This window comes from Salvelinus fontinalis, chromosome 3 (genome assembly GCF_029448725.1).
Source record: "Salvelinus fontinalis isolate EN_2023a chromosome 3, ASM2944872v1, whole genome shotgun sequence".
Lineage (NCBI taxonomy): Eukaryota > Metazoa > Chordata > Actinopteri > Salmoniformes > Salmonidae > Salvelinus > Salvelinus fontinalis.
The window spans coordinates 27,116,061-27,131,719 of NC_074667.1; positions in this window are offsets into that span (position 1 = coordinate 27,116,061).

Consider the following 15,659-nt stretch of genomic DNA (forward strand, 5'->3'; position numbering starts at 1 on the left):
ACATTTGTATAAACTCTTGAGATGTGGTATTGACCCTGGGGATACAAGCTAATGACCTTCCCAATGTCACCAAACAGCTGTGCAATTATGGCAGGCAGCAGTGGGTGTGGCTTCTGGAGTGGGCATTCAAATACTTTTTCAATTGTCAAATCAGTCAATGGTCTAGATTTTAACAATAATATGCCATATAATGAAATTCTGAACATGTAATCTCTCTACTGACTGAGTTCTGTTGTTATCTGAGATAAATAATGAATAGCTTTATACTTGTGTAATCAGATATACAATCACTTTTTATTTCTCCCAGCAGATTCGACTGTTACTTCTACTTTGACCCCTGGCATCACAGTGAGACCAACTACCAGTAAGTAGGCCCTAAGTTAAGCTTAGTAACTAGAATATTTTTGTTCACATTAATTCAGTAAAGCTCCAACTGGTTTGCAAGAACAATATACCTATTCAAAGCTGCTTGTCCTTTCAGTCTGTAGGTAATGCATTGGCTGCTTCTAACTTCCTTCTTAAAATGACCATAGTAGATATGAAATAAATTTGATTAATACATTTGTTTGTGTGTAATATGAGTTCTCTCATCTCACCAGGTTTGACCTCTCCTTTGACCCCCAGCACAGCAGTGAATCCTACATCAGGTGTGTTAGTAATCTTTACCTAGTTAGCAGATAGAACTTAAAACAAATAGAATAGCTTAATCTTACCCAGGTTTTCTTACTCACAAACTTCCCCTGATTTAAAAAAAGAGGTTGATATTTAATTAATTTAATCAACCCATTTATATACATTTATTATTGTATAATCAGATCCAATGTCTTTGCTTTGCATCAGGTTCAACTACTAGTTCTACTTTGACAACTGACACCCCAAAGAGTCCACATGATTTTAGTTTAGTGGCGTGATAAGTTGTGTTCTGTGTTAACTGTTATTAAACAGTCTCTCTCTTGCATGTTCCCAGGAGGTCAAAGCTCCACAGAAAGCATTCTGGGTAAGTATCCTTCTCTAGCTGACTACCTGTCTTTTCCTACACAAATCAAACAACTGAGACATACCACATCACAATTAAAATGTTGATCAACTCTTGAGATGTGGTATTGACCCTGGGAACACAAGCTAATGACCTTCCCAATGTCACCAAATAGGTGTGCAATTATGGCAGGCAGCAGTGGGTGTGGCTTCTGGGTTGGGCGTTCAAATACTTTTTCCAATTGTACATGCAGTCAAGGTTTTAACAAATTATAAAATAGTGAACATTTAATATTTCTACAGAATCAGTTGTGTTCTACTGACTCAGAAATAATGAATACCTTTTGTCTTGTGTAATCAGATACAGAATTAACTTTTATTACTTTCCAGCAGGTTTGACTGTTACTTCTACTTTGACCCCTGGCATCACAGTGAGAACAACTAGTAAGCATCGCTTAGTTTACTATTTCATTTTTGTTCACTCGAATTCACTAAAGCTGCAACTGGTTTACTCATAAACCTATTCATCGCTGTTTGTACTTTCCCTCAAAACTGTTGTAATTTTATTAGATATGAAACATATTTTTCTTCTCCTACATAAGGTGTGTCGGTCATCTTTAGTTAGCAAAACTGAAACAAATAGACTACCTTTATCTTACCCAGGTTTTTGTATTCATACTTATACTTTTTTTATCACACATTGGCACACAGGAGGTCAAAGCTCCAAAGACAGCGTTGTGAATTCAAAGTGTAAAAATATAGTTTTGGATAAGTATTCTTATTTAGTAATCCCACAGCAAAAATGCACTTGTCTTTTCCACTAGCACTGACTTTGCTGATAACTACTTAGTTGGGGGAACTGGCTACGATTGTGATATGTTGTTGTCTCACCTAGCTATCTTAAGATGAAATAGCTGATGTAAGTCACTCTGGATAAGATCGTCTGCTAAATGACTTAAATGTATAATATTTAACTGAACTGTCTTTTCTCACACATGAAAACGGAAACATTTTCTAAGACTGACAATAATATGGTTTATTATTTAAGTATTTACTTTGGGATTTAGAGCTAATGACCTCTCCTGATGACATCATGTCACCAAACAGCGGTGCAATTATGGCAGGCAGCAGTGGGTGTGGCTTCTGGAGTGGCCGTGTTCCTGATGGGATTGACAGCTGTCTATCTCTGCAGGAGGACCAGTGAGTACTTCTGATTCTGTATATCAAATATTTTTCTAACATTTTCCTTTGTCATATTAATGTAAGTGCCTTTGACATGGGTTAGTCTATCAACTCCTGTTGGTGATATTGTATAGGGTATGCTATATTCAATATAATATGCTCTAATTTGTTTTTCAGAGAAACATTCTCAGAGGTAAGAATTCTCCTTGTGAATATGATGCAGATTGTATCAACCTTTAGTTCTGTATTGTCCATGATGAGATGTTCTTACCACAACCTTCTTATACTTTTATGTTGTACAGACCTACAGCCAGACAGGATGATCACAGCCAATGTATGTTCCAAACAAAATACATCAAACACTGCACACACTATTAACACAACTACACACATGCATGTACAAACACATATTGTCATTACATTTTATTTTAGTTTCTGTTCTAGATGATTTGGTGATGGGAGCTATGAGCAGTGCAGCCATGTTGGATTCAAGGGATGCTGGGTTCTATTCTCTCATCACCTCTGTACCGTCCACGTTTTTGCCCTCAGGTGAGTTTGTAACAGAATGTCTTCTGTCCTTGTCTTCCCCACCTGGCACGTGAATATTGGACCCTCAGCACAATAACACTTTGTCACTTAACGTCAACTATACTAACTTAAAACATAAATGAGGTGTTAGGCAGAGCATCTTGAAAGCGTGAGAACAGAGCTGTAAGTCTACAGGGTGGTTTGAGACAGGAGGAAAGTGTGAAGTGACATCAAGAACAGCAAAGTAACACACACACACACACACACACACACACACACACACAAATAAATACACAGAAACTCTAACTCAGGCTCCCTCTGTGTTGTACAGGCCCTGTTGAAGAGAATGGACAGTCATCTGAAAAAGACCCTGTAAGTTCAGAATCACCCACTGTGTTTGATGATTGTGAACGGCTCTCAGTTTCAGATTGATGCTACATCCTTTTAGAATACATGGCATTTCCATTACTGTAGATTCAAGGGACTGAAGTTAAACTGTCTGTTTATTTTCTCTAGTCTGATACGTACCACGTATACAGCTCAATCCGCGACAGACCAGCAACCTCAGCCCAGCCGGATGGGCTGTACAGTCTTCTGCAGACACACTGAAACTACACCACTGGCTCTCTGTATGTCTCACAGAAATACTCTTTCTTTCAGGATATCCTTTAATTATCATACATTATGCTACTGTAAATAATTATCTAATACATCTACTGCAGTACCATTTCTAGGCATAAGCGACATAAACGGCTGCTATCCCTTGGCAAAATGTGTAGAATTACAGGAAATTAGCTTTAAAACTGAATTTCTTTCTTCAACCCCTTGGCACAATGAGTAGAATTGTAGGAAATTAGCTTTAAAGCTGCACATGTTTCTCTCCCCCGCCATGAGGGGGGCCACTAAAATGTTTTCCCGCAAGGTGGGCAAATCTAGCTTAGGGTCCCCAAAATGCTAGAATGGGCCCTTATCTACTGTAGCACACATGGACACCTGGTTTCTGCTACATGCCTGTCCATAATAGTGGCTACTGTGTTAGTTTTTCTATTTGGGGGTGTTGGGTGGGTTCGGCCATACTCCCCTTTAAAAAATATAGTATTCCCCGCCAGTAAATGCTAAATGTATACTGTATTTAAGTATATTCTGTTATCTGTGTGATACCTCCTTCCATAACGGTTGGAAACAATTTATGAAGTAAAATCTAAATCTAAATATAATATTTCGGTTTTAAAAGTGTTTACATTGTTGGCAACATCAGATCATCAGAACTTAAAAATGTAGATTTTCTAAATGCTTTTCAGATCCTACATCTGTACATTCTGTTTCGATACACACTTGAACCCAGTGGTCAGGATGGTGGATCAGGCAATGGGGGAGGGCTTTGTTTGTTGAAAAAAGGAGTGGCTCCCCCTTACCTCCTATATAACTCCCTCTTCTATAAGACCCTTGAGGTACAGCAAATAAAAAATCCTATGTTTTTTTGCTCTGTTTGAAATGTTCTCTTCTGTCAAACAAAAAAAGTAAGCAGAATAAATTGACTTCAAACTTTCCCTCGTCTTTGTTAGCATTTGACAATATTTTGATTTTGATCTTGATTATACAAATCAAATCCAATTTTATTTGTCACATTCGCCGGATGCAACTGGTGTAGACATTACAGTGAAATGCTTACGATTCCCTAACCAACAATGACGTTTCAAAAAAATATGGATAAGAATAAGAGTTCAAAGTTATTTGTATTTGAAGAGCAGCAGTAAAAGAACAATAGCGAGACAATATACAGAGGGGTACCAATACAGAGTCAATGTGCGGGGGCACCGGTTAGTTGAGGTAGTACAGTTGAAGTCGGAAGTTTACATACACTTAGGTTGGAGTCATTAAAACTCGTTTTTCAACCAGTCCACAAATTTCTTGTTAACAAACTATAGTTTTGGCAAGTCGGTTAGGACATCTACTTTGTGCATGACACAAGTAATATTTCCAACAATTGTTTACAGACAGATTATTTCACTGTATCACAATTCCAGTGGGTCAGAAGTTTACATACACTAAGTTGACTGTGCCTTTAAGCAGCTTGGAAAATTCCAGAAAATGATGTCATGGCTTTAGAAGCTTCTGATAGGCTAATTTACACAATTCGAGTCAATTGGAGGTGCACCTGTGGATGTATTTCAAGGCTACCTTCAAACTCAGTGCCTCTTTGCTTGACATCATGGGAAAATCAAAAGATATCAGCCAAGACCTCAGAAAATAAATGTAGGCCTCCACAAGGCTGGTTCATCCGTGGGAGCAATTTCCAAACTCCTGAAGGTACCACACTCATCTGTACAAACAATAGCACGCAAGTATAAACACCATGGGACCACACAGCCGTCATACCGCTCAGGAAGGAGACACGTTCTGTCTCCTAGAGATGAACGTTTTTTGGTGCGAAAAGTGCAAATGAATCCCAGAACAACAGCAAACGACCTTGTGAAAATGCTGGAGGAAACGGGTACAAAAGTATCTATATCCACAGTAAAACGAGTCCTAATCCGACATAACCTGAAAGGACGCTCAGCAAGGACGAAGCCACTGCTCCAAAACCGCCATAAAAAAGACAGTCTACGGTTTGCAACTGCACATGGGATAAAGATCATACTTTTTGGAGAAATGTCCTCTGGTCTGATGAAACAAAAATACTACTGGTTGGCCATAATGACCATCGTTATGTTTGGAGGAAAAAGGGGGACGCTTGCAAGCCGAAGAACACCATCCCAACCGTGAAGTACGGGGGTGGCAGGATCATGTTGTGGGGGTGCTTTGCTGCAGGAGGGACTGGTGCACTTCACAAAATAGATGGCATCATGAGGCAGGAAAATTATGTGGATATATTGAAGCAACATCTCAAGAGATCAGTCAGAAAGTTAAAGCTTGGTCACGAATGGGTCTTCCAAATGGACAATGACCCCAAGCATACTTCCAAAGTTGTAGCAAAATGGCTTAAGGACAACAAAGTCAAGGTATTGGAGTGGCCATCGCAAAGTCCTGACCTCAATCCTATAGAAAATGTGTGGGCAGAACTGAAAAAGCATGTGCGAGCAAGGAGGCCTACAAACCTGACTCGGTCTACACCAGCTCTGTCAGGAGGAATGTGCCAAAATCCACCCAACTTATTGTGGGAAGCTTGTGGAAGGCTACCCAAAACCTTTGACCCAAGTTACACAATTTAAAGGCAATGCTACCAATACTAATTGAGTGTATGTAAACTTCTGACCCAGTGGGAATGTGAAATAAATAAAAGCTGAAATAAATCATTCTCTCTACTATTATTCTGACATGTCACATTCTTAAAATAAAGTGGTGATCCTAACTGACCTAAGACAGGGAATCTTTACTAGGATTAAATGTCAGGAATTGTTAAAAACTGAGATTAAATGTATTTGGCTAAGGTGTATGTAAACCTCCGACTTCAATATAGGTAGAGTTATTAAAGTAACAATGCATAGAAGACAACAGAGAGTAGCAGCGGTGTAAAGAGGGGGTGAGAGAGGGGGGGGGCACTGCAAATAGTCTGGGTAGCCATTTGACTAGATGTTCAGGAGTCTTATGGTTTCGTGGTAGAAGCTGTTTAGAAGCCTCTTGGACCTAGACTTGGCGCTCTGGTACCGCTTGCCATGTGATAGCAGAGAGAACAGTCTATGACTAGGGTGGCTGGAGTCTTTAACGATTTTTAAGGTCTTCCTCTGACACCACTTGGTATAGAGGTCCTGGATGGCAGGAAGCTTGGCCCCAGTGATGTACTGGGCCGTTCGCACTACCCTCTGTAATGCCTTGCGGTTGGAGGCCAAGCAGTTGCCATACCAGGCAGTGATGCAACCAGTCAGGATGCTCTCGATGGTGCAGCTGTAGAAACTTTTGAGGATCTGACGACCCATGACAAATCTTTTCAGTCTCCTGGGGGGAATAGGTTTTGTCGTGCCCTCATCACAACTGTCCTGGTGTGCTTGGACTATGATAGTTTGTTGGTGATGTGGACACCAAGAAACTTGAAGCTCTCAACCTGCTCCACTGCAGCCCCGTCAATGAGAATGGGGGCGTGCTCGGTCCTCTTTTTCCTGTAGTCCACAATCATCTCCTTTGTCTTAATCACATTGAGGGAGAGGTTGTTGTCCTGGCACCACACGGCCAGGTCTCTGACCTCCTCCCTATAGGTTGTCTCATCGTTGTCAGTGATCAGACCCACCACTGTTGTGTCATCGGCAAATTTAATGATGGTGTTGGAGTCATGCCTGGCAGTGCAATCATGAGTGAACAGGGAGTACAGGAGGGGACTGAGCACGCACCCCTGAGGGGCCCCTGTGTTGAGGATCAGCGTGGCAGATGTGTTGTTACCTACCTTTACCACCTTAGGGCGGCACATCAGGAAGTCCAGGATCCAGTTGCAGAGGGAGGTGTTTAGTCCCAGGGTCCTTAGCTTATTGATGAGCTTTGAGGGCACTGTGGTGTTGAACGCTGAGCTGAAGTCAATGAATAGCATTCTCACATAGGTGTTCCTTTTTGTCCAGGTGTGAAAGGACAGTGTGGAGTGCAATAGAGATTGCATCCTCTGTGGATCTGTTGGGGCGGAATGCAAATTGTAGTGGGTCTAGGGTTTCTGGGGTGATGGTGTTGATGTGAGCCATGACCAGCCTTTCAAAGCACTTCATGGCTACAGATGTGAGTGCCCTTGGTCGGCAGTCGTTTAGGCAGGTTACCTTAGTGTTCTCGGGCACATGGAATATGGTGGTCTGCTTGAAACATGTTGATTTTACAGACTCGGACAGGGAGAGGTTGATAATGTCAGTGAAGACACTTGCCAGTTGGTTAGCACATGCTCGCAGTACACATCCTGGTAATCCGTCTGGCCCTGCGGCCTTGTGAATGTTGACCTGTTTAAAGGTCTTCCTCACATCGGCTGCGGAGAGCATGATCACACAGTCTTCCGGGAACAGCTGGAGCTCTCATGCATGTTTCAGTGTTATTTGCCTCAAAGCGAGCATAGAAGTAGTTTAGATCGTCTGGTAGGCTCGTGTCACTGAGCAGATCTCGGCTGTGCTTCCCTTCGTAGTCTGTAATGGTTTGCAATCCCTGCCACATCCGACGAGCGTCAGCGCTGGTGTAGTATGATTCGATCTTAGTTCCCTATTGATGCTTTGCCTGTTTGATGGTTCGTTGCGGGTTAGAGTCCCGCTCCTTGAAAGCGGCAGCTCTAGCCTTTAGCTCAGTGCGGATGCTGCCTGTAATCCATGGCTTCTGGTTGGAGTATTTACGTACGGTCACAGTTTGTGCGACGTCATCAATGCTCCTATTGATGAAGCCAATGACTGATGTGGTGTACTCCTCAATGCCATCGGAGGAATCCCTGAACATATTCCAGTCTGTGCTATCAAAACAGTCCTGTAGCTTAGCATCTGCTTCCTCTGACCATTTTTTTTTTGATCTCGTCACTTGTGCTTCCTGCTTTGATTGTTGCTTCTAAGCAGGAATCAGGTGGATAGAATTATGGTCGAATTTGCCAAATGGAGGGTGAGGGAGAGCTTTGTGTGCGTCTCTGTGTGTGGAGTATAGGTTTTCCAGAGATCTTTTTCCTCAGGTTGCACATTTAACATGCTGATAGAAATTTAGTAAAACGGATTTAAGGAAAGGGACTCATTAATTAGTTTGGCTGACACCTAATTCGAAGTCCTGACTTCAGACTCTTGAAAGGCTATTTTGATGTTGTCGGGACGATGCGTCTTTCTCACTCAAACACCCACATGGACAGCCCCGTTCCAATACAACTGTTGGATTTGCAATTTCAAACAAGGAGAGGTCCCAAAAAACTTTGAGAGAATCAATCAAAGCTCAAGCCAACTTATGTGTGAATACTGCTCTAACAACGGACTCCTGTCCAGACCAGTGTGTCACAGCTCTCCCTCGCTGTGTACCACATGAGTAGCATCAACCAATCTAGTAATTAACAGCATCACAACAATATTAATTGATCTTATTTGTCAGTAACAACAGTTACATTTTTATATTGCCTTGTAGTTAGAGAAAAACGTTTCATGTGTCACTTGTAATTGTTATGGAAACTATAGATCCATCATTTGAATGAACTTCTACGTTGTAGATTTTGTGAAAATGTAACTTAAACAATATAATATACAGAATGATATTGATGTGTGTTCTGCTTCACAGTTCAGAAAACAGTCATTACTGCCAGTCATGACAAGGAGGATTTCATCATCATCTGTTTTATTTAACATCATCATCATTAACTCTATTTCTTGAACTGCATTATGGGTTAAGGGCTTCTAAGTAAGCATTGAACGGAAAGGTCTACACCTGTTGTATTCGGCGCATGTGAAAAACAACATTTGACTTGATTTGATTCCTGGCCCTGCTGGTAATGACACCACCTGTAACCTGTATGTTGGAGAGCAGAGTCAGCTTCCTAACAGTGGTTCTGTAGATTACTTGTAACTGAGAGTGCTCTTATCAGAAGTCTACAGTCAGTGAGGCGTAAGGAGGTGAGCTGTGACGACAGAGTGAACTCAGGACCAAAAACTCTCTCTCCACACAGTGATGGGTATCTAAACAAATCTATCAGGGCTGCAGGTTGTCATGATCTGAATCACTTTGATTTTAGCATATTCTTAGTATTAATATATTCATTCTGACCCACAAACTAAAAACCACATTTCAATCCCCAAAATGTTTTTAGAGCTGGTGGGAGTTCACATTAGTGATCCAACAACTAAACCCTTTCCAGTAGGTATTGTAGGCTACACATTAGTACTTTATGGCGCTGCTGTTATTTTATAGCAGAGCTCGTTACAACAGTAAGAAAGGCCCTGGTTCGACTTTGCCCCTCAGCATGACAGTGAGTCCTACAACAGGTGTATTGGTCCTCTAAGGCAGTGGTTCCCAAACTTTTCACAGTCCCGTACCCCTTCAAACATTCAACCTCCAGCTGCATACCCCCTCTAGCACCAGGGTCAGCGCACTCTCAAATGTTGTTTTTTCCCACCATGTTTAGCCTGCCACGCACACACATTACACGATACATTTATTAAACATAAGAATGAGTGTCAGTTTGTCACAAACCAGCTCGTGGAAGTCACAAAGAGCTCTTATAGGCCCAGGGCACAAATAATAATAATAATAATCAATAATTTTGCTCTTTATTTAGCCATCTTACATATAAAACCATATTTGTTCATAAAAAATAGTGAATAACTCACCACAGGTTAATGAGAAGGGCGTGGCTTGACAGGATGCACATAACTCTGCAATGTTGGGTTGTATTGGAGAGTCTCAGTCTAAAATATTTTTCCACACACTGTCTGTGCCTGTATTTAGTTTCATGTTAGTGAGGGCCGAGAATCCACTCTCACATAAATGCGTGGTTGCAAAGGGCATCAGTGCCTTAACAGCGCGATTTGCCAAGGCAGGATACTCTGAGCGGTTCTGATTAAATTCAATTTTCACAGAACCGCTTGTTGAAATTTCGATGAGGCTCTCTTGTTCAGATATCGGTAAGTGGACTGGAGGCAGGGCATGAAAGGGATAACGAATCCAGTTGTTTGTGTCATCCGTTTCGGGAAAGTATCTGCGTAACTGCACACCCAGCTAACTCAGGTGCTTCACTATATTACATTTGACATTGTCCGTAAGCTTGAGTTCACTTGCACACAAAAAAAGCATACAATGATGGAAAGACCTGTGTTATCATTTTTAATGCAGACAGGGAAGAGCTCCAACTTCTTAGTCATAGCCTCAATATTTTTCCGCACATTGAATATAGTTGCAGAGAGCCCCTGTAATCCTAGATCCAGATCTTTCAGTAGAGAAAAAACCTCACCCAGATAGGCCAGTCGTGTGAGAATCTCGTCATCATGCAAGCGGTCAGACAAGTGAAAATTATGGTCTGTAAAGAAAACTTTAAGCTTGTCTCTCAATTCAAAGAAACGTGTCAATACTTGGCCCTTGATAACCAGCACACTTCTGTATGCTGTAAAAGTGTTACATGGTCGCTGCTCATATCATTGCATAATGCAGAAACACATGAAAGTTCAGGAGCCTTGCTTTAACAAGGTTAACCATTTTCACTGTAGTGCCCAAAACGTCTTTCAAGTTGTCAGGCATTTCATTGGCAGCAAGAGCCTCTCGGTGGATGCTGCAGTGTACCCAAGTGGCGGCGTGAGCAGCTGCTCCCACTCGCGTTACCAGTAAACTATGTCTCCATGTCATGGCTTTTGCGCCATCAGTACACATACAAAAACAAAAACCATTTGATCTCACAAAACTGTCCAGTACTTAAAAAATATCCTCTCCTGTTGTCCAGGTTTCCAGTGGCTTGCAGAAGAGGATGTCTTCCTTAATTGACCCCCCATAAATGTAACAGACATATACCAGGAGCTTTGCCAGGCCCACCACGTCTGTTGACTCATCCAGCTGTAATGCATAGAATTTACTGGCTTGTAAGCGAAGCAGTAATTGTTTCAAAACATCTCTTGCCATTTTACTGAAGCGTTGTGAAACAGTGTTGTTTGATGAAGGCATTGTCTGTATAGTTTTTTGGGCCTTTTCCCCCCAGCATGTCTTACTACTCAAAAGTCCAATTAATTCTCGCTCCAAAACCTCCCGTGGTTTATTTTTCAATTTGGCATGTTTCAATTCTAAATGGCTGTGCAAGAGTGAAGGTTTCATTGAGTTGTGAGATAGTACTTTTGCACATATAACACATTGTGGCTGAGAAAAGGCACTACTCCCAATTTAAGTGAACCCCAACGAAACAAGGCTAATCAGGTGAGAAATAAACATCACCCAAATGTATAGCCCGGTTGGAAAATCTAAATGGACTGTTTGAAAATGTGAAACACATTTTTATTTGGCGTACCCCCCACTGCACTGGGCGTACCCCTGGGGGTATTATGCTATTATGAACATGTCATCTTTCTATTGACTGAGTTGTGGTGTTTTCTAACAAATTGATGAATACCTTTATTCTTGTTTAATCAGATAAACAATTAACTTGTCTTGTATTGCTTCCAAGCAGGTTTGACTGTTAGTTCTATTTTGGTGTGCATTCCGACCCAGCCAGTGTTGGTTTGAAATGGGCGAAATGTATTAATAGTTTCAAACTGTTTATTACTGCTTCAGGAGTAAAACATGCGGCACTAAAACGAGCTTTTTTATTGCGCTTGGGAGGTTCGGATGTACAGGATATCTTCACCACGTTAGAGGACACGGGGAAAGACGAGGACTATGAGATTGCGTTGACAAAGCTAAACGAGTGTTTCACTCCACAAAAAAAAGAACATTCTCTACGAGAGACATTTGTTTAGGAAAGCTGAACAAGCGCAGGGGGAATCAGTGGACATGTTTGTGAGCAGACTGAAACAGTTGGTTGCCACATGTGATTATGGAGATTTCAAGGATGATTTTTTTAAGGGATTGACAAGTGTCACTGAAATGTGTTGCGTTAACGGTTTCTGCGCCAGATGGACCACAATTCAACAGGGAAAATTGAACAAAAACAACCCAGATGGATGGGAATGGAACAAAATTGAAAAAAGTAAAACAATACAACAAAGGCAAGCCATCTAATGATGACAAAGCTGTTACGTGTGTTCAGGATGGCCATACTGGACAGGCATGTTCCATCACATAAGGTAAACGATGCAACAAATACGGCAAAGACGGACATTTCTCCAGAACGTGCAGGACAAAGACAAAACTGAATGCAAATCAAGTCACAAACACACCTGCTATACAAAATGACAAAACAGACAATGACAATGATGAACATGTGTTCACACTTACCAGCAGTACTGATGATGCTTAAATGCAGTTATTAATCCATGTCCAGCCAGTTAACATGTTAATTGACTCTGGGGCTAGTTGTAATATTGTGGGCACAGCACCATTCAGTCATTTGCAGACCAAATGCAAGTTTAACTGAAACTAACATCCAAGAGACTACCTATATGGTTCAACACCATTAGCAGTTGAGGGCCTGTTCACTGGCAACATTACAGCAGTCGTTAGTTCCGAGTCGGTCACTGCAGACATTCTAGCCGTGAAAGATGCACAGACGTCTGTACTGGGAAAGATATCTTCAGTTGCTCTTGGCATATTGCACATAGGGCCAGAGGCACACAAACTCAGTCCGAGATGATGACACACAGACATTCAAAGTTGCACTTCAGGAGGAATACAACGACGGTTTCACAGGGCTGGGAAATCTGAGACTTCCTGTTGGGAATTCATGTAGATGAGACAGCCACAGCTGTTGCACAGCCGGTACACATAATACCATTCAGTGTCAGGAAGCTGGTTGAAGAGAAGACGAACGAGCTAGAGGACATGGATTTTATTGAGAAAGTGAATGGACCTACAGCATGGGTGTCCCCATTAGTTGTAGTACACAAGAAAACTGGTGACATCAGAGTTTGTGTGTACATGATTAGAAGAAATGAAGCTGTTGTGCGGGAGCAGCACCCCATCCCCACCATCGACGAGATCCTGGAGGACATGTCAGGAGCCGTGGTCTTCTCAAAACTGGACCTAAAGTGGGGATATCATCAGATCGAACTGAAACCTGAGTCTCGTTCCCTGACCACATTTATGACTCACACAGGTTTGTGGCGCTACAAGAGACTAATGTTCAGTGTCTCCTCTGCTCCAGAGACATAACAGCACATCATCCGTCAAGTCCTACAAGGCATTGAGGGGGTCCACAACATCTCAGATGATGTCATTGTGTTTGGGAAGAACGGACTATCTTGAGTCAGAAGCAAAAAGATGGTTCACACAGGCCAGTGTACTACGCTAGCCAGGCTCTCACAGATGTAGAGCGACAGTATTCTCAGACTGAGAGGCACTCGCCATAGTCTGGGCGTGCAAGAAGTTTCATGTGTTTCTCTATGGCAAAGACTTTGTAATGGTAATCGACCACAAGCCTTTAGAGACCGTTTATTCTCCAAAATCCAAACCATCAGCGAGGATCGAGAGACGGGCACTGAGAATGCAGCCTTACAGATTCAAGGTTGTATACAAGCCTGGGCCTCAGAATGCAGCCGACTCACTGTCACCGATGACTCTTAACCCTCCGGCATCTCTACGCTATGGGGACGACCACTTCTACTACGTAGCCAAACACGCAGTGCCATATGCATTTACCCCACCAGAGCTGGAAGAAATGTCAGCAAAGGATTTCGTTCTAGCTACTATAACAACAATCATCAGACAGAGTGATTAGAGCAGATATGACACTGCACACCGACGTGTTCAAGAAGAACTCTCTATTGCTGGACAGATAGTTCAACGAGGCAACCACATTTTTATGCCACGAGCAGCTCAGAATCTGAATTTGATGTTAGCACACGAAAGGCATCAAGGGATAGTAAAAACAAAACAGAGACTGCGCACAAAAGTGTGGTGGCCAAACATTGGTAAAGAGGTTGAACTGCTCGTGAAGTCCTGTCCAGCATGTCAAGTCAATGACACACCACCAAAGCAGGTCCACACAGTCAGAACAGAGCTACAGTACCAGCTAAACCATGGCAATTCTTAGCCATTGACATGTGTGGGCCGTTCCAACAGGAGAACACCTCCTCGTAACATCAGACTACTACTCAAGATGGGTTGATGTATCCTAAACTGCATCACCACCACCAATATAATCAAAAGGGTGACGTTTGCAGTCCATGGCTATTCTGAGTCTATTGTGATGGATAATTGTGCTCCTCTCACCGCGAGTGATTTCTGAGCATTTGTGGAGGGAAACGGGATCCGACACCTACGCATCATTCCATACTGACCTCAGGCCAATGGCGAAGTTGAAAGACACAACAGGACGCTTGTCAAAGCAACTCACACCACTCAATCAGAAGGGAAGGATTGGTGCACAGAACTACAGACGTTTCTCATGGCCTACAGGAGTACGCTACACTCAGTCACAGGCCGCAGTCCAGCTGAACTGTTGTTCAACCGCCAAATTAGAACCAAACAGACAGAGCTGTCAGCCGACATGCAGGCAGGAGCTGCACCACACGACAACGCCATTGGGCTTGCTGATGCTGAAAGGAAGGAGAAGGGCTGACAGAACACAGACAGATCTAGGAGAGCAACTGGAAGCACAATCCAACAAGGTGACATGCTTCTGTTACAGCAACCAAAGCAAAATAAGTTATCAACTACCTTCGTACCAGAAATACTTTATTTTGAGCACTAGATAATGTTTTGTTACGTTATAATGCATAGATCTACAGTTTAGAGATCATAATGTTATCATAATGGTTAGTCAAACATCTAAGAAGACGAGGGATGTAGTGTATTACCGACATCTAGTGGTACAATACCAGTGGTGCACTATGGGTCACGTGAGGAAAAGAGGGAGGCTATTCTTGGTGGACCAGGAATAAAGTACAAGAGAATGATTCACGAGAGTCTGAGTCACATCGATACATTACAGAGACCAACTACAAATAGACCGACTAAATGTAACTTAGTTTACAGTTGACATTTTTCTGTTCACATTAATTCACTAAAGCTCTGACCGGTTTACTAATAGATCTATTCACAGTTGCTTGTAATTTCAGTCCAGATTTGTGTACTTTTAGTCCATCTAAATTGTAGGTCATGTGTACTGTACTTCTCTCTTTCTGCTTAATTAAGGACTTTCTTGTGTGATATGAGATCTCTTCTCACCTGGTTTGACCTCTCCTTTGACCCCCAGTACAGCACTGAATCCTACATCAGGTGTGTTAGTCATCTTTGCCTAGTTAGCAGATAGAACCGAAACAAATAGAATTGCTTTATGTTCTCCAGGTTTTTGCATGTTTTTTATCCTTAGAATTTTGCTTCATTACAAAAAAAGGTGATACTTGACGAATTAAATCAACCCATTTAGATACTATATTTTTGTATAATTAGAATGATTTCCTTGCACCAGGTTTGACTGT